Source organism: Oreochromis niloticus, linkage group LG23, assembly GCF_001858045.2.
Source record: "Oreochromis niloticus isolate F11D_XX linkage group LG23, O_niloticus_UMD_NMBU, whole genome shotgun sequence".
Taxonomy (NCBI): Eukaryota; Metazoa; Chordata; class Actinopteri; order Cichliformes; family Cichlidae; genus Oreochromis; species Oreochromis niloticus.
This window is the reverse complement of record NC_031986.2, coordinates 14,586,939-14,605,588: the sequence shown is the minus strand read 5'-3', so window position 1 is coordinate 14,605,588 and position 18,650 is coordinate 14,586,939. Positions and strand designations below refer to the sequence as shown.

General features: G+C 36.8%; 1 long non-coding RNA gene and 1 pseudogene across 1 annotated transcript; both read left to right on the top strand.

Moving 5' to 3' along the window:
• Positions 1 to 48: 48 nt before the first annotated feature.
• Positions 49 to 2,709, top strand: LOC112843788 (uncharacterized). Its single transcript, XR_003216289.1, has 2 exons — positions 49 to 973; positions 2,234 to 2,709. It is a non-coding gene; the product is annotated as an uncharacterized LOC112843788 (long non-coding RNA).
• A 10,347-nt stretch (positions 2,710 to 13,056) lies between these two features.
• Positions 13,057 to 18,650, top strand: part of LOC109196802 (docosahexaenoic acid omega-hydroxylase CYP4F3-like) — a 26,032-nt pseudogene continuing 20,438 nt past the window's right edge.

Below are 18,650 nucleotides of genomic sequence, written 5' to 3'. Positions count from 1 at the left end.
TTAGATTGCCTGAGTACACTAAACCAACAGATACAGTCTTGTGTTAGAAATTTCATGATTTTAGTTTCTTGTATAATTAATACACTTTATACCACTGTGGCCCCGTTAAAGACTGATTTGGCCATGGTAATTGCAGATGAAACATTTCGAAGTTCATTTTCACTCAGCTGTAATGTACAAATGACTTATTTTGTCATTACCTATTACAATAGCTTACTGCGGGAAATGGTTAATGCGGTACAGAAGTTTAAAAATAAAGAAAGAAAAGCTAAAGTGGTGAAACTGTTTTGTGACTTCCATGTGTGTAGAGAGATAAGCACCTCTGCATATGACATGGTCAAAATTCACTGAGTCAATGTCACGTCTGTAGGACGTGTGACTCTTGTGAACACATTGTACACCCCCTGTCTGCAACACCACTGGAGTCTAGAAAACAGCTTTTGTTTTGTTATGATCAGATAAGACGTATTTCTCATGTAAACTCATAAAGATGTACATGGTGTGATGACTGACAATATAAAAGGACTTTTTATTTGAGCACTTCGGCCCTTTATGGTTTGCATCATAATAAAAAAAAATTGTTTTAGTTTAAGTCACAAATAATAATAATAATGTTAATGTATTAAACCAAATATATCTAAATTTGCAGAAAATATTTGTACCTACATATTAATATGTGTTAGCAGAGAAAGCTGTTCTATGGCGTAAGTGCATTTCCTTTGCTTGTGGTCATGTCTCTGTAACTCTGTTGGTTAGTTGTTTATATGCCGTATATGGGCTTAAAATGCAGACTATGAAATGGACAGGAAGTGAGGGTGCTAAACTGTTGCTCTGCATTCCACAGGACTAGGGTGGTAGTATAAATTGTGCAGCATAAAAAAAAGGAGCTGCACAGAGAAATCAGGGTTCTTTTCCCTTGGCCGTTTTTGTTTTACTTTTTGTTCCTTATTTGGTGATTTTCATCTGCAAGCAGGTCAGTCTTTGGACTTGTTATAATTTACCATTTTGCTTTTGTGTAACCTTTTGCTAGTGGGTAATAAAATTTTAGTAGGTCTTTTGGTTTTAAACACTGATATCTGAAAAATGTACATCATAAAACTGCATGAATACAGTGTTTTTAGTCCATCATTAATGATAAAACTATAATAATAATGGCGGTTGCATTTTGTTAGCAGGGTTCAAATATTTTTGTACTATTTCAATACTCAGATTGACCAGAATCGACAGGATTAGAAATGATTACATCAGAGGGACAGGTTTTGGAGACCAAGTTGGAGAGAGCTGGTGTGACAGATGAGGATGCTAGGGATAGGATGATAACTAAAGCGAACAGCTGAAAGAGGAAGAAGAAGAAGACTAGAAGTTGTATGCAAAAAAAAATATTACATTAATTAAGTAATATCCTTGGAATGCTTCAGAGTTAAAGAAAACAAAAGTAACCTTGTGATTTTGTCTCAGTGAATTTGTATATCTGATAACTGACCTCCATAACTTACACACAGAGCTGTTTGTGAAAATAAGTGACTCATTGTTGTTGGATGTTGTTCAAGTCATATATCTCATATACACGGCTGACTTTAGTGGTTACTTTGCTTTTGTTAAAGTTAAAGAGTCTATCAGCAGGTCACTGTGTAATATATTTACTATTGTGGCGGACCACCAGGTGGCTCCACTCACACCCAAGTGGAAGGGAAGTGCTGGGGTGGAGATTTTGGCGCTTACTGTATGTGAGGTTCTGAGAGTCAGTTAATAAAGTTGGAGTGAGACACTGAGACCTCTCCTGTCATTATTACATACCTCCACACTATAATCAAACAATATTCATCAGATTGAATCTAAAAAGACATCTTTACCATCTGGTGCTTCAAACGAACAGCTTATGTTCACCGCAGATTAACCAACCAACCAGTCCACAGTCAAGTCACAAAGCTAGGTAATTTAGTATATTATAAAAAGTTTGTTTTGTTTTCTTCTTTTTCTTTACTTACTGTTATAGTGCACTAAAAAGGTCATATTTTTCTTGTAATTCCCAAAAAATGTAAACAAAAATTTAGAAAGTTAATTTCCCAGAGTATTGTATTGGATGTCTTTTACTCAGAAAATGTTTTTTTATTTTTTTTATTATGACTGTTTAAACGATATTATATTTTCTTATTTCTACAGACAACTGCCCACTAAAACCACAACTTTAAAGAGGTCAGACTAATGTAAATGTTCTGTTTTTCTTCACCAGGGGCTCATGAAGGTTCAATGCGCCTGTTTGCTGCTGCTGCTGCTCTCTGCTGCTGTGCTCTCACAAACTTATAATGATTTCAAAAGGAAACACATCCTTCCAAAAAAGGGCTCTCATGACTGTAATAACATGATGATAAATGTCAATGACATAAATCAGTGTAAGTCAATAAATACTTTCATCAAAGATAAGGGGAACTTAGTGCTACACAAAGCCACTACTATCAAAAATGGGTTTGTCACCCACAAATTTGATGTCATTGACTGCATAATGATAAGCAGCAAACCTTGTTTATACCAAATGCTAACACTCAGAAAAAACAAAAGGATAAAATGTGAAAATGGCCTACCTGTACACCTTGAGGCCTGAAGTATCAGGTTTCAATGATGCCTTAAACGGTTCTCTTTCTTTCTGTTTCTTTATCAGTTATATATTTTATTGTGTGATGCTGAATCTGAGTAAATAAGTCACAAAAAGAGTCCCATCAGTCAGACTCTGCCCAAACTTTGCCTGTGCCACAAACCTTTAATGTTGACCTTCCTTTATAAACATTTACATTTGATTTAATAAAGGGTTTCTAAAACCACAAAATTAACAGATAGAAAGTATGCCATTGTTTGAAATGTGTCTATGAGGAAGCAATAAGTTAATAAAAATGTGAATTTGAACATGTACTATCTCAAGTATATCATAAAATAGTTTGAAATGCTTAATCATTGTAGGGTCTGTGATTTGGTGCTATATATATAAAATGTAATTCAATTTAATGCTGTTTTAAATAGACAGTAGAAATTCCTGATTATGTGTGTGTTGCTTGTTGAAGCACTTTGAGTTTGTTGATACTTGCTGAAGACCATCTCTGAAGATGTCCTTTGGATCAGTTACTATCCTTACATGACATTATCATGTATTATGTGTGTTTTAACAGTTCTGAGAACATGATTGTGATTGGCAGTCACAATCAAAACTACTGTAACAACATGTATTGATAAGTTAACATTTGTATGCCTTCACTTTTTGATCATCTGGAGATCATTTAACTAAAATAAAAATGTGCAATCTGACAAACCAGGCTCTCTTGATTTGTCTCTTACATTTTTGTGTTCAGTACTGGCATAATCATAAACTGATGGTGAGATTAATCAAATAGTTATTGTGGAATTAAAATGTAGCACGGGCTACTCAGGTGAAATATCTTCAGATTTTACTTAAACACAATTCTTACATCATTGTTATGTGGATAAATGCTATCTCTGGTGTTGCACTAATAACCATGTTACTGTAATACCTCTACTAGAAACAGAAGAATCAAATACTCACTTTGGCATTTTACAATAAATGCCAGCTATAGTACACAGAACTGACGAGTCTACATTTGAACTGCAAAAGCAAAACTTCAGTTGAATTTATGTAAATGGAGTAATAAAGAAAATTATGGTGATAAACTTTTTTCTGATTAAGTTAGAGAAAAGAGGGTAAAAAGAAAACAGCAGCAACAATAAGTTTTGCTGACACCTTACAGGCACACACAGATCAGTATGATCATTGTTACTATGTCTCCAGTGAGGAAGGCCCAGTATGTCTAATGTCATGTGTTTCATGTAGTTTAGGATTGCTTGTATCACTGCCTGGCTATCTATTACCTACTCTATACAGTAAATTAGCAAAAATCTGCTGACGTTAATTTGAAAATGAACACCTGCTCAACACAATTAGTAATTAACTATTACGATAATACCACACAATGTGTGTAACTCTGTGTTGTATTACAGTGCTGTGAAAAAAATATTTGTTGTGTTCCTGGTTTGTAGTAAGGACTGATACAGTCTGACTATGTCATTCTGATGATTGGTGTGTCTTACTGAATTGTGTCTTCAGCTACAACAGATATCAGCAGCGCCCTCTGCAGTTTGTGTGTAGAAGTGAAAAAGCTTGCAGCACCTGGTATTCCCAGGAGGTTTCCCATCCAAGTATTAACCAGGCCCAATGCTGAAAGTTGAAGTACTGATTCAAGTTCTTTACTTGAGCAAAAGTGAAAAATTACAGGCTCTGAAATGTCCTCAATGTACGAAAGTAAAAAGTAGACAGTTCTACTATCTATTTTATGCACATGTAACTAGACCTTCTGCTATATTAATATACTACAAAATTAATTTCAGTACATGAGAATACAAATGTTAAATGAGCTGTTACTCTTTGTGGATTAAACTCAACAAGATGTAACCTGATGTTTCACAGTTATGAGTTCCATTCCCTGCACTAAAAGTATACTGTATATTACTAAACTGTTTAAAGTTGGTATAATGACTGAGTTCAGTGAATGACTCTAAGCATCATTTTAAATGTAAATGAATTAATAATTAGAATAATTAAAATAACGTATAAGCACAGGTGCATTAGCATTAAACCTTGTGAACTGACTGCATGTGTACGGCTCATTTCCTATTTAAATAGTATCTCCTGCAGTCCACAGATATGACCTCTCTTCTTTCTCTCCTGTCCTGTCTTTTCTTACATCTTTCTGAGTGCAGCAGCTGAACCTTTAGTTAGCAACACACTGTGCAACAAACTGCACACATATAGTTTGCGTGTTTGCTGATGATTGCTGAGCTGAAAAATATTACTCCCTTTATGCTCATTCCTCTTCTGTAGTGTTAGCAAGATGCTAACTATAGCAAATAGACATCTGCACTCGCCCCCTTTAACTGCCAAGTATAAGCTATAAATGACACCACTAAACTTAAAGTAACGAGCCTGATTTGAAAATTATAAGTAGAAAATACAGATATTTGCTTGAAAATGTAGGGAGTAAAAGTAAATTGTTGTCAGAAAAATAAATACTGGAGCAAAGTACTGATACCTGATAAATCTTCTTAAGTACAGTAGTAACAAAGTAAAAATACTTGGTTACTTCCCACCTCTGGAAATCAGATAAGGTTAAATGTATTGAGGGTGGTACACAACTTGGTCTCTGTCATAACAAAACCTTCAGAAGGTGAATGTAGGAATATTTAGTGAATAACTTTAAATAAAAAATTAACACTTTCAATTTTTTCAACCTTGTGCTGTTAATTTTCACTCAACAATATATATATAAGGAGTCTGCAGAGCATAAAGCTACTAACTGAAGCTGAACACTCACATACAAAAAAAATCTACAAATTAGTCCATCAGTTATGCCCATAATGCATAACAGAGTGTTAGCATGAAAACATTCATTTTAGTAAAAGGATCTGGATGTGCAAATACCTGGTGCTGTAAACGTTTCCACTTCTCTATACAAACTGCACAAGATGCTGCTGCTTCTTCAGAGAAGAGACTTGTGGCAACAATAAAATCACTTAATCATTTTTGCGAAAGATAAAATGGCCTTTGCTCACTGATTTTGAAAAGTCTCATATGCAGAGCTGTCTGTTACAAAAAATGTTGTCTGAACATATTTGTCTGTCTTAGCAAAGAAAGTAGTTTCAGGAAGCAAGTGCATTTCCCTTGTGTGCAGTCATATGTTCGTAACTCTGTTTGCCTGGTATATGCTGCATATAAGCTGAGAGTGCAGGCATCAAAAGTTCACAGGAAATGTGGTTGCTAAGCTGCTGCTACATGCACTCATCACACTGATGAATAGGGCAGCAGTACAAGTTGTGTAGCATCAAAAAGGAACGACACAGACAAACGTGGTTCAGTTTCCCTTTTATAACTTGGATCTTTTTGGTCCTGTTTGATCCTCCGCTGAGCTCAAGTCAGTAACCTTGTGTTTAACAGTAATAAACAGATAAATTACAGACATGAATAGGTGTCTGCAACTTAAGACAAAGATTAAATGTTTAATTTATTCAGTTTAATTACTATGCAGCATTAACTCTGCAACAATTAAACTGATAACTGATAAAGTTACTTTTTCAGAGTGTTGAATGTGTTTTTATCCATGAAAGTAAATCATGTTTTGAGTTTTGTTTTGGTTTTAAATGATTTGACTATGACTAGTTTTTAATTTTATCCAATTACTCATGGTTAACTTCCTGTTAAAGTCTTAATAATAAAGATGAGAGACTAATGAAAACGTCAATTCTGTTTTTCTTCCTCAGAGAATCATGAGGGTTCAAAGTGCCTGTTTGCTGCTGCTCTGTGCCGCTGCGTTCTCACAAACCTACAATGATTTTGAAAGGAAACACATCCTTCTAGAGAAGAGCTCAGAGGTGAATTATGATAATATGATGAAAAACATCAACGGCAACAATAAATGCAAGGAAATAAATTCCGTCATCAAGGCGAGGGTGGAGGAAATTAATGTTGGCTTTGCTTATTTTATAGATTTTTCCTACAGGAGATTTACACAGAATTATCTGTCTTTAAATGTGCGATTCTCTCAGAGGTGACACCTACATTATGAGTAAACTGAAGCAGGAATCTGTGGACATCGGTCCTCCTGAACGCTGTGATTATCTGATCTGCTGCTACTAGAAAGTCATGTCTGAAGCTGATGTTGGATCATTTGTGAAATCTCAGGGTCCCCCTGTGTTATTCACCAAGCTGTCAATGTTTGATGGTGCGTTAAATAAAGACGCAAATATATTCAAAATTTTGTTTTATGTTGTTTGTTTAAGCAATTTTTAAGCGTTCAGATGAAAATCAGATCACATTTTTCAACATCCTCTTAATACTCTGAACATTTGAGCACAAGAAAATTAATATTTTAATTTTAAGTGAAAATCATTGACATGATGGTGAATATATATTTGGTGTTCTACTATGTGTGTGTGAAGAAACACATGACGGTGGCTTCTTCCAGGACTCCCAACAATCTGAGAGTGGATATTTATTGTAAGTGATATTTATAATATGGAAAGGATTAATTTCTCTCTACATCTGAAGAAAAATGAGTTTATTAAACTATGGGATAAGTGGATCAAGTTTGTTAAACCCGTTAAACCCGATTTTGTGGAGGCCGTAGACAAATGATGGTGATTTGTTATTTTATTTATTTAGTTAGCCTTTTTTCTTTTTAATTTTTACTAAAAAATAATAACAATAAAATAAAATGAAAACCATTGTAAGCAGTGAATACTTCTCTGAGGATCATCTCTGGTCCTTTTGGTCTGAAACATCCACTGGTGCCTGTAATTATCAATATATTTTATCACAATTACAATTACAATACCTTTTACTCTCAATAAGTGGCTTTACATGACATAGTCTTGTACTATTCTAAGGATATGATAGATGTACTGCAGAAGATAATCTGTATCATATCTCTATCAATATTATATCAGTTTTTCTTACTGCACATGCTTTTATGATTTTATGGACAAATATCCTGGACAAATAGATCAGGTCTGTTTTGCCTCTGAGGTCTCTCCTCAAAGTACAACATTCACTTGTAAATATGTTTGTCATCACAGCAGAACCTTTTTGTGAGTGTCAAATGGAAAATAAAGGAAGCAAAAGAGATGTAGCTCTCTCAGTAGTGTAGTTGTTCCTCTTTACATTTGTTTTATAATGTAAGTTGCCAAAGCCTGACATTTCAAAACAGCTTGCAAATCTTCCTCTAAATGAGTGGTTCTCAAACTGTTGTACACGTACCACTGGTGGTACTTGGGCTCCCTCTATTGGTACATGGGAAATCTCAAAAACAGAAAATTTAAGATTAAATAATTCACTGTGGCAAACTAAGAAATATTGACAACAGAGGACCCACACAGAGACTAAGGCAGCTATTCCAACCCAAGCAGGACAGGGGTGCTCTTTATTGTACAGATCACTGTACAACACAGTGCTTCAGAGGGTCAATAAACCTGCACATGAACTCCCTCATGGTATAACATCTCTTTCCATCAAACAACAACTGTCAGTGTATTTACACTGTAGCATTAACAGGAACCGTTAAGAGTCACGTAACAATAACAGATGTAAATAACACAGTTTCCTCCTATTAAATGGCAACACATGTTCCCAAGGCATGATGGGAGATAACTAGCCACTCCCAGCACGCCACAATACCGTGTTCTGATTGAGGGATTTCTGAAAAATTAAAACGTACACCTCTGCTATCACTTCCAACATAAATGAAGACAGAAAACTAATCAGCAGTGGCTCTTGTAGGGGTACTCAAGTTGGGCTAGCTGGTATATAATGATGTGGTACATGGTGGCTAGCTACACAGCTATGGTTAGCGTAACATAAACACAGTGAAGCTGGAGGATGAACGCTAACTTTTTTCCACTCGATAAAAGTTAAAGTGAGGGTTCCAGATGGTTAGGGACAAATGCAATCGGATGGCAGGATGCTGTAAACGGACCAAACTTCAGTCAGGAGAACAACTGAGATAATCCATCCACAATACGAAGTTAGTCATTAATATACTGCTGCATAGGCTGGGCTGTAGTTACATTGTAAGGTTTTAAAAACTGAGCTTTAAAATGAATAGAGGTAATAAAAACTGAGAGAAGCCGACAGTGATCACTGACTGTTTTTAGGGGCTTGTTCAGATCAAATAGAAGAAGATACAAAGCATTAAAATATGTTAAAAACACAAAAGACTTAATAATCTCGAAGTAGTTTGGACCCAGAAGCAGGGTTCATACGTCATCACTTAAAGATTGGATATCCCACCTGCTGTGAATGTTTTAATGCAGTACAGTTGTTATTAGTATCACTTGTCACATCTTGTTTATGACAGTTAAAATAACATATGTTACATATGTAACATTCATATAAAAATAAAATTGTCTCGTGTAAACTGTATGTGGTGTTAAATAGGCCTATACTACTGTACTTTGTCGGTCATAAGGGTGGTACTTCAAGAGCCATATATTTTATGAGGTGGTACTCATTGTGAAAAGTTTGAGAACCACTGCTCTAAACCAACCAGTCAATGTTAGGAAAGTCATGAATAAAGCACAGTCAATGCAGCACAGGAAAACAGAAATATTTATCATAAATGTTTTCTGTTGCTGTCTATGGTCAGTTTCTACGTTGGATGACAAATCATTCAAGTCTCTCTATCATTTATTCCTTATTATCACTTAGTTTGAGTTAAGCAACTGTTGAACAGAAGCATGGTCACCAGAAAAAGACATAACTGTAAAGATCCTGACACTTAGTGAAATAAAAAAAGGCTACTAAAAATTACAGGATATTGGGAAATGAAAATATTTCCACCGAAACAGTTTATTATTTCACATTTTCAAAATGTTTTGTTTAATTAACAGATTTTACTGTTTTACCCATATTTTGTTGTAGTTTTGATGTGCTTGGACTTTACTTGAGAGTTTGTTTTAGTTTTCATCTGTTTTGGGTTCACCTTCTATTCATTTTCATATTTGTTTTTTATGGTTTTAAGAATTTATTAAATTCATAAATGTAATTAATTAAAAACCCACAACAGGTCTCTTCTGTTCTCAGACCAGTTTCTGTTCACAGATCTCTGACAGGGTGCATTACCAGGATGTAAGTACTAATAAGGTGTTACGTTGTGGTCACGAAAGAAACAATGTTGTTAGCAATAATTTTCTGGTAGTGTGTGATATTCACAGAACAAATTAATCTTGAGTCCAGGCACAGTGTTTGAGTAAGAGTTGGGGTTTTTTTTTAACAAGGTTGTATGTGACAGATTATACTGCAAACAGTCCCTTATAACAACTGAAATATTTAAAAAACTACAACTGATATATACATCATTTTGTAATTCAAACCTTATTATTTCATCAGTTTGTTTATTCCCCTCTCTTTTGACTTCTCCCAATAATTATCTGGCAACCCTTTATATGTATCTGGTGTCCTTGTTTTAAAAAATGTATCTAAAATGAACTCTGCCTTTTACAATACTAATTATCCTACTAATTACAACAATAACATGCAGCTTATTGTCAATTGTCAGCTTATTTGTATGAAATGTGAACAACATCAACATCACTTTTCATCTGTGCCCCATGTAAGACCTAACCTGTCACGGCTGGGGCAGCAGTTGTGTGGTGTGGTGAGAAAAAGGATCCAAAATGCAGGTACTGGCTGGGGTGCGAGTGAGCTTTATTTGCAGAAGCGACAAAGTGGCAAAAACAGGAAGAGCAGAGCAGGGAGATAAGAAACTGAAACTGGGGAAAACTAAAGAACTAAGCTGAAACCAAACACACACGGGAGGAGGAGCAAAAAGCACAGAGAATGTGGGCAGACACACACTATAAATACACACGAGGTAATGAGGGGAATGACACACAGGAGGGGAGCACAGCTGAACCTAATTCACAAGACGACACACAGACCTACAAAGTAAAACAGGAAACACACAGACTGTTTACAACACAAACTCAGGGACACGAACAGAACACAGAGGAAAGACACAGGTAGGGATGATAAAACACTAAACACCAGAACCAACCCTAAGAACCAATACAAAATCAGGATTAACACAAAACACAAAGCAATACCAAAAATGAAACACAAAACGCTGGGTCGAACGACCCAGGACCATGACCAGTACTCTAAAGAACTTTTTTTCTCAAAGTGGCAGCCTGAAAAACATTGATTGTTAAAGAGGCACCAAACTCACCTCGAGCCTCAAAGCTCTTAGTCTCTCCACAAAAATGTTATTTTTTTGTTGTTGTTGTAGCAAACCCACTAGGAAAAGTTTCATTGGTTTTAGAAGACACAATCTGTACATACAGACTCAGCTCCATTACTCTGTAATTCTCCACTTACATGGCTACTCGAAAGACCTCTGGTCCTACCAGTTGAGCTCTAAGCTAAAGAACATGAGGCTGAGGAAAATTAAACTGCCTAAAACATGGAAAGGGAAGCAGAAGAGCAATGTCAAAAATCAGAGACATTTAAAAAAAGTCAATTCAAAGCTACTTACAGCTGATCTTTCTTTTATTTAGATTTCCCAATGTATACATTTTAAAAAATGTCTTGTTGTTGCACTGAAATAAATATAATTTCATCCTGTTATGTAGAAACAGCATTTTAGTCATAACATGATAACAGCATGTTATCAGTTGTAATGTTCCTGTAGAGGTATTTCAGCTGATATAAAAGACTGATTGCAGTATAATCTGTCACATATAATCTTCCTGAATCATGTGAGGAAAATTTAAAGTACAAACAGCATTTTAGTCACAAGTTGCATTATAATAATGTCACACTGTTGTTAAGGGCATTAGTAGGATGTTAGTATCTGCATCATGATCATCATTTATCATTTATAAGGCATTACTCCTGCTTAGTATGTCATTTATAAAATAGATAGAAATGTTTATTCTTGATCAGTAACCTCATATATAACGCGCCCATGGTATCATTTAGAAAGTCTAAATGAGTGAATAACATTTAGATGCACATTCATAATCATAATGTTCAAGATTTGAGCTCATTGTTTGTGAGTGTGTTAACAGAGGTTTTATAAATACTCATTTCACATTTTAATTCATGGTTAATTTAGGCAGTCACTAGTTTTTACAAGATTTAAAAGTCGCAGCTTTCTTTACGGCAGAAAAATGGCACTGACAAAGTACAACGAGATACAGAACATACAAATATTTATTGCCAGATGCAAACATAACCTGTGTGAGGTTTTCAGAATACTAAAATGTCGGTAGGATCAGAGTCTAAACCAGAGTTTGTAAGAGGCGTTAAAGAGATAAAGATACACTGTGCAGTTGCAGCCACAGGATAGCTGTGGCTCAGGAGGTCGAGAAAGTCACCTACACATTGGAAAGTTGGTGGTTCACTCTGCTCCAGTCGCCAGATATCCTTGATACTAAGACACTAACCCCAAGTTGCTCTCAGATGCATCCATCGGAGTTTGATTGTGTGTGAACATTAGAAAGCACTTGCATAGGTAAATCATAGAAAAAAGAGCTTGGGTGAATGAGGCAAGTTGTATAAAAGCACTTTGAGTGCTCAGAGGAGAAAAGCACCAGTCCATTTATCCTTTAACTTAAATATACTGAAGCTTCTTCAGTTAAAATAAAATGAATCAGGTTATCACTAAACAACTGTGAAGATTCCACAGAGCTTCACAAACAAGTGTAAACACCATAAACAAAGTGTCCATCGTACTAAACTGATAATGAAGGAGTTTAAATTTTCTTAAGTTCATTCCTGGGAGTCAACTTTCCTCTAGTTTTTAGTCTGCTAGCTAGCTTTAGTCAGACCAGTTAGCATCCGGTCTGATTCAGATCCAGAGTGCTCCTAAATTAAACAGAGAAGTCATGGTTAAACTCACCCTGTGCTTTTGCGCAAGTGAACTAAGTTGAAATGACGGTCTCTTTCTCTTTCTCATTTCATGAAACTCAGAGCAGCTTCTCTGGGTAAGCAGGTGATCAGGTTAAGAGGTGGTTCTCTGCCATCAAGGAGAATTCCCAGTAAGTGGGCATTTTCGTGGAATCTTAAAATCCCAAGTCTGTAGAATGGAGATGTCACTGCATTAAATCAGTAAATACCAATAATTAATCTCCAAAATTCTCCAAAATACTGCGACAACACTATTTTTGGTACAGCAGTTCTTGCATAATATTTTACCTTTTATAGCCATCATGACTTCTGTTTTTATATTTATTCACTTATTTCTTTTTTATACAGTTATCATTTTAAATTACCATGTGCAGTAGCCATATTGTTTATACTACATGTTATTATTATCATTGGGGGATTGCAAGAGTGAAATAGTTTGTAAAGTTATATTAAAATGTGACGAGACTAATGGAATACTATGTACATTTCATAACTTAGAACTAGAACTTCTGGTATTTATAATCAAAACTGGGGGAGGGAGTGTGTGTGAGTGGGGGGTGGAGCAATTTGCCCCTATAAGTACAACCAACAGAGCAGGGCCAGTAGTGGGAAACTTGAACCTCTGGATGCTAATTGCTCTCTCTCAGTGATGACTCTCCTGCACAGTGTTCTCTCTCTGGTCCTCAGCTGGACAGGTCTCTGTTCAGTCCTGTACATTTTCAGTACTGGACTGGTTGCTGTGGTTGCACTTTGGACTGTGAGGCTGCTGCTGCGTCACACCTGGTACTCTCACAGGTTGTCCTGTTTCAGCAAACCACAGACACGTTCGTGGCTGTTGGGCCATCTTGGGAAGGTACAACACACAGACATCATCTTTTTTTATGAACTATTTTAAATATTTGTAATCTCTACATGATGCAGCTATAGGTTTCACAGTTAAACAGAATCTACTTTTTGTTGCTATGTTACTATTTCTCTTTGATTGCTATAATCAGCACCGATCTTTAAGTCTTGTTTTGTGATAAAACATTATAGATGCAGAGCACAGAAGAAGGCCTCCAGCAGGTGGATGACCTGGTGCAGACATACAAGCACTCCTGCTGCTGGTTCCTCGGTCCTTTCTATCACCTGGTCAGACTCTTTCACCCTGACTATGTCAAACCTCTGCTAATGGCACCCGGTAGGGTAAAACACCAACAGTCCGTCTGTATTATACCACATTTCCAAAGCTATTGGTGTTTGCTTACATTGTTCATCATTTACTTCCTTCAGCCAGCATCACAGTGAAAGATGAATTAATTTATCACCACCTGCGCCCATGGCTGGGTGAGTGAAATATTTCAGTTTTCCTCATATGTTGCAAAGTTTACTGGAATTAAATCTTTCCCAGTATTGGTTTCCAATTTCATTGTACTATTGTACTATGTATGACTGTGCAATGACAATAAAGAGTTATCTTATCTTATTTTGTTCTAAAGGTCAAACGACAGTGCTCCTAACTACAAGTCTTTTTTTTCGGTTTCAGGACACAGTCTGTTGATCAGTAACGGAGAGGTGTGGTCCCGCAAGAGACGACTGCTCACTCCAGCTTTCCATTTTGATATATTGAAGAACTACATTGCCGTATTTAACTCCTCATCTAAAATCATGCATGTAAGATACACACAGCCACGCATACAGTTATGCGTACAAAAATCTGATCACATGACAGTTTGAGTTTATTCCTCAACTTATCGTCACACCTCCAAGCGGGCAATGTGGACAACCAAGTTTGTGAATGCGATAACTTGAGACGTAGGCTACATAGAGTTTTTAAATCGATATCATAGGTGCATCTACTAAAAATCTCAGACAAGCTCGATTCTCAGTGACCTCGGCCTCAAAGTCAGGGGTCACAGGTCAAGTTTTCTGAAAATGTTAAATTAAGTCACGTAGGATTATGAAATGGATATGATTAGTGTATTTACTGGGAGGGTGACGGGTACCACCGGTCACAAACAAGACAAGCAAACATTGTTAAAACTGGTACAACCATGAGAAAAATATGTTTTTCAGTTATTTTCAGATTCTAAATTAGTCATTCAGGTTTTAATTGCAGTAAGAGCACACAGAACACAGTAACAGCCACCTAAGATGCTTTATACTGTTAGTTAAACAACCTACAGTATTGGAAAAAAAAAAAAACAGCAGTAATCAAGTGACCTGCTATGAGCAAGCACATTCTGGTGGTGGGAAGGAAAAAGTTACATTTAGCAGGAAGAAACTTTCAGCAGAATAAGGCTCATCAATGTGATGCCTGTTATTCATATTTCTATGAAGAGTACTACACCCTCTACAAAACTACTGCAGAATTTTCTGTAGTGATTTCCAGAATTGTCCAGCAGTCTGACATCATCTTGATAACACTGATGACTTGCAGTCATCAGTTACTCCTTCACTTGCAGGAAGGAGTTTTCTTCTACTTTCCTTTTAAAATTTTTCAGTTTTATGATTCATTTGTTTTAGTGCACCACACCTTTTAGCAGACACTCTTTCAAGAAGATCAAATGTTTCCTTATCAGCAATTTTCATAGTATGCACCGACTTTCTCACACGCTTTAAAACTGCTGTCATTTAAAACAATACACAAACAGTGGCACTGATGAGATGTTTGTATTTTTTATTAATAATTATAATAACTTAGATTTGTATAGATCGAGTAAAGACGAGTGGAAAAAAAAGATTATTTACTTTAGATTCATGAAAGTGCAGAATGTGTTGAAGCATGGTAATATTCACATTACATGGGGGAGGGGGGAGTGTTGTTTGTTGTTTTGTGTTTATTTTTATTTATTCTCAGTTTAAAAAAATCCTTAAATTATCCAGGGGGCTGAACACAGGCAAACACACAATCTACATCTACACTGACTGCACAGAACTTAGGTGGTCTTTAAAATTCATGTGTATAACATAAGCTACCATATTTGAGATCAAATCATAGTGTTCACTGTTTGTCCAATAAAATCTTAAACCGATCCTGAACAGTTCAGCTGCTTTAAGTTAAAGACTTAGACCACATGAATCACCCCCCAAATATGATTTTGTTTCCTTTCTTATGCTGATATCTTTATCCTGTTAATCCCTCCTTGTTTCTGTTTTCAGGACAAGTGGTGCCGACTTGTAGCAGAAGGCAAAACTAATCTGGAGATGTTTGACCATGTCAGTCTGATGACTCTGGACAGTTTACTAAAATGTGCCTTCAGCTATGACAGCAACTGTCAGGAGTGAGAACAGCCACTTATTTCAACTGATATCTACCATTTTTGTTGTAGTTGTCAGTTTCTAAAAAGATTGTCCCTCCAGGTCTTCCAGTGAGTACGTGTCAGCCATAGTGGAGCTCAATGACCTGGCAACACGTCGGCAAGAAAATATTTTACACCACTGGGACTGGATTTACTGGAAGACTCAGCAGGGGAAACGATTCAAACAAGCCTTAAACACTGTACACAGGTAATGCTCTGACCTTCTGACATTTCTGTAGCTGAGTTACACGAGTTACATAGGAGGCTGCAAGCGTGATGACACACTGTTACTGTCAAATGGTACAGATGCAAATAACTGTCATATTTGTTGCTTATGTGCTTTTTTGTATTAATTGCTGTTGAAATCTAATGTTATGGATTGCTGTAGATATATACTTAACCATATGATGCTGTAAAAGTCTTTAAAAGTATTGTATAGTACTATAATAACCTGTAGTAATGTGTAATGTATTGTTTTACTTCAGAGTACTGTAAATACAATCTTGTAGTGTCAGTTTTAATCTGCTGTATTCTGATTCAGGTTCACCAGGGATGTGGTTCAGAAGCGTCGTACCTTCCTTAGCCAACAGAGGGAGACAGAAACACAATCGGATGTTGCCCTAACAGCTCGGAGGAGGAAAGATTTTGTAGACATTATACTGCTGACAAAGGTAAGGCAGAAAGAGTATAAGCAGTATTTCAACAGTTTTTTTCTGCTGAAGTATCTTTTACAGAAGGGGTCAGGCAGTAAGTTTTGCAACATGCACAGAAACAAGAACTTCCAGTCGGCATCTACGGCATTTTACACTACCATTAAGCATGTTCAACACAGCTTTTCTCTGGTTTTTATTAATATGCACCAATTAAGAGGAGAGAATGATGCTGCAGAAGGTTTTCAAAATCACACAGAGAGAAAAAATAGAATATTATCTCAAGCTATATTTAGCTTACTTACTCTCTGCACTTTTAGTGCTGCTGTTTATTTCTAACATTCTAAACATTAAATGGTACTCAGTGTACCATTTTAGTGTACCCCATTTTTATGCTCCTGATCAACAAGGATCCCCAAAAGGATCCTGTCCCATCCAACTACCAGTCAATAACCTGCCCCAGTACCACATGAAAGCTCCCGTCGGGCATCATAGCGGCTAAGATGAACAGACAAATGGTTCAATACGTGATTGGGAAGAGAAAGGAATTGGCTACTTTTAGATAGAACAGTCGCACAAGACTGCAAGACCAGGATCACCAACCTATGCACAGCCAGGATTACTGCAAGAAAGTCTATGACTTAATGCCCCACACATGGATCTGGAATTCCTAGATTATACTAGATCAACATGACCCTAAAAGCCTTCATCAGGAACTCAACTGGGATGTGGCGTACAACACTAGAGGCCAACTTCAAGCCAATACCACATGCCACCATCAAGTGTAGGATCTACCAAGGAGATGCTCTGTTGCCACTGCTGATCTGCAAAGGCCTAAATCCCCTCAGTGAGATCATTAACAAGACTGGCTACAGATACCAAATTTTAAAATGGGAAATTACATGCATGGAAATCAAGTGAAAGGGAGTAGGTCTCAGTGAGTCAATAGTTAAAAGTAGATGCAAAAAGTGTGGTGAAGAAGGACATTTTAAATGCATTTTGTTCATGAGACTGTATCACTATTACAGATAAATATTATTACTAAATGTTTGTGTGTTGAAGGATGAAGATGGGAAAGGCCTGACAGATGAGGAGATACAGGCTGAGGCCAACACTTTCATGTTTGCAGGTGAGATGTTACTCTAACAGCGACCTCTGTGGTCTTATGTGAAATCACACCATAATGGTAACAGCTGCTATACACTGTAGGAAGAGTAATGTCTCTTTAAAGCTGCAGTTGCCATTAAAATGTCCTCACACTTTGCAAATCGTCCTTCTTCTTCTTCTGCAGGTCACGACACAACAGCCAGTGCCATCTGCTGGACGTTGTATAATTTAGCACGCCATGAAGACTATCAGGAAAATGCAGACAGGAAGTGATGGACCTGATGGAGGGACGAGATGGACAAGAAATTGAGTGGTCAGAAAATACAAATGCCAGCACATTATTGGTAGTTTCAGATGTTACATGTGAATATTATCTCAGTGCACTGACATGACTGGTCTTAAGGGAGGATCTGTCAACCTTCCCTTCACACCATGTGCATCAAAGAGGCCTCAGACTCCACTCTCCTGTGCCGGGTGTAACACGGAAGTACACCCAGGACATGGTGCTGCCAGGAAATCGCACAGTCCAGCAGGTGAGGGGGGAAACTCTCTTCAAGATTTACAAATAGACTTTCGAGATTAAACACTTGTGTCTTGTCCTGGATCACACTCTAATCATATTCTGTACTTCATTTGTGAGGCACTAATTTAAGGGATCCAATTTAAGGAGAGTTGATCACATTTGATGTCAAGTTAAGCAAACTCAGAAAGTTTTTGATCAGAATGTTGGTGACCAATAAAGACTGAAGTTGTAACCTACTAATTTTTGTAACACAGGTACAATCTGCCTGGTCAGCATTTTATGGACACACCATAACCCCACTGTCTGGACAAACCACATGTAAGCACTTATACAATATAACATTAATTCCTGCTACAAATCTATTGTGTTTAATCTTTTAAACACGATTTGCTCTCTGCCAAGGAATTTGATCCCCTCCATTTTGACCCGAGCAACAAAAAGAGCCAAGCTTCTCATGCCTTCATCCCCTTCTCCTCAGGGCCCAGGTTCAGTTTCAGCATTCAGCCTTAATCTCAATAACAAATAGGAAATGTGTTGGTAACAAATTAACAGGTATCTCTCCACAGGAACTGTATTGGTCAGAAATTTGCCATGGCGGAGCTTCGAGTTGTTGTAGCGCTGACCCTGCT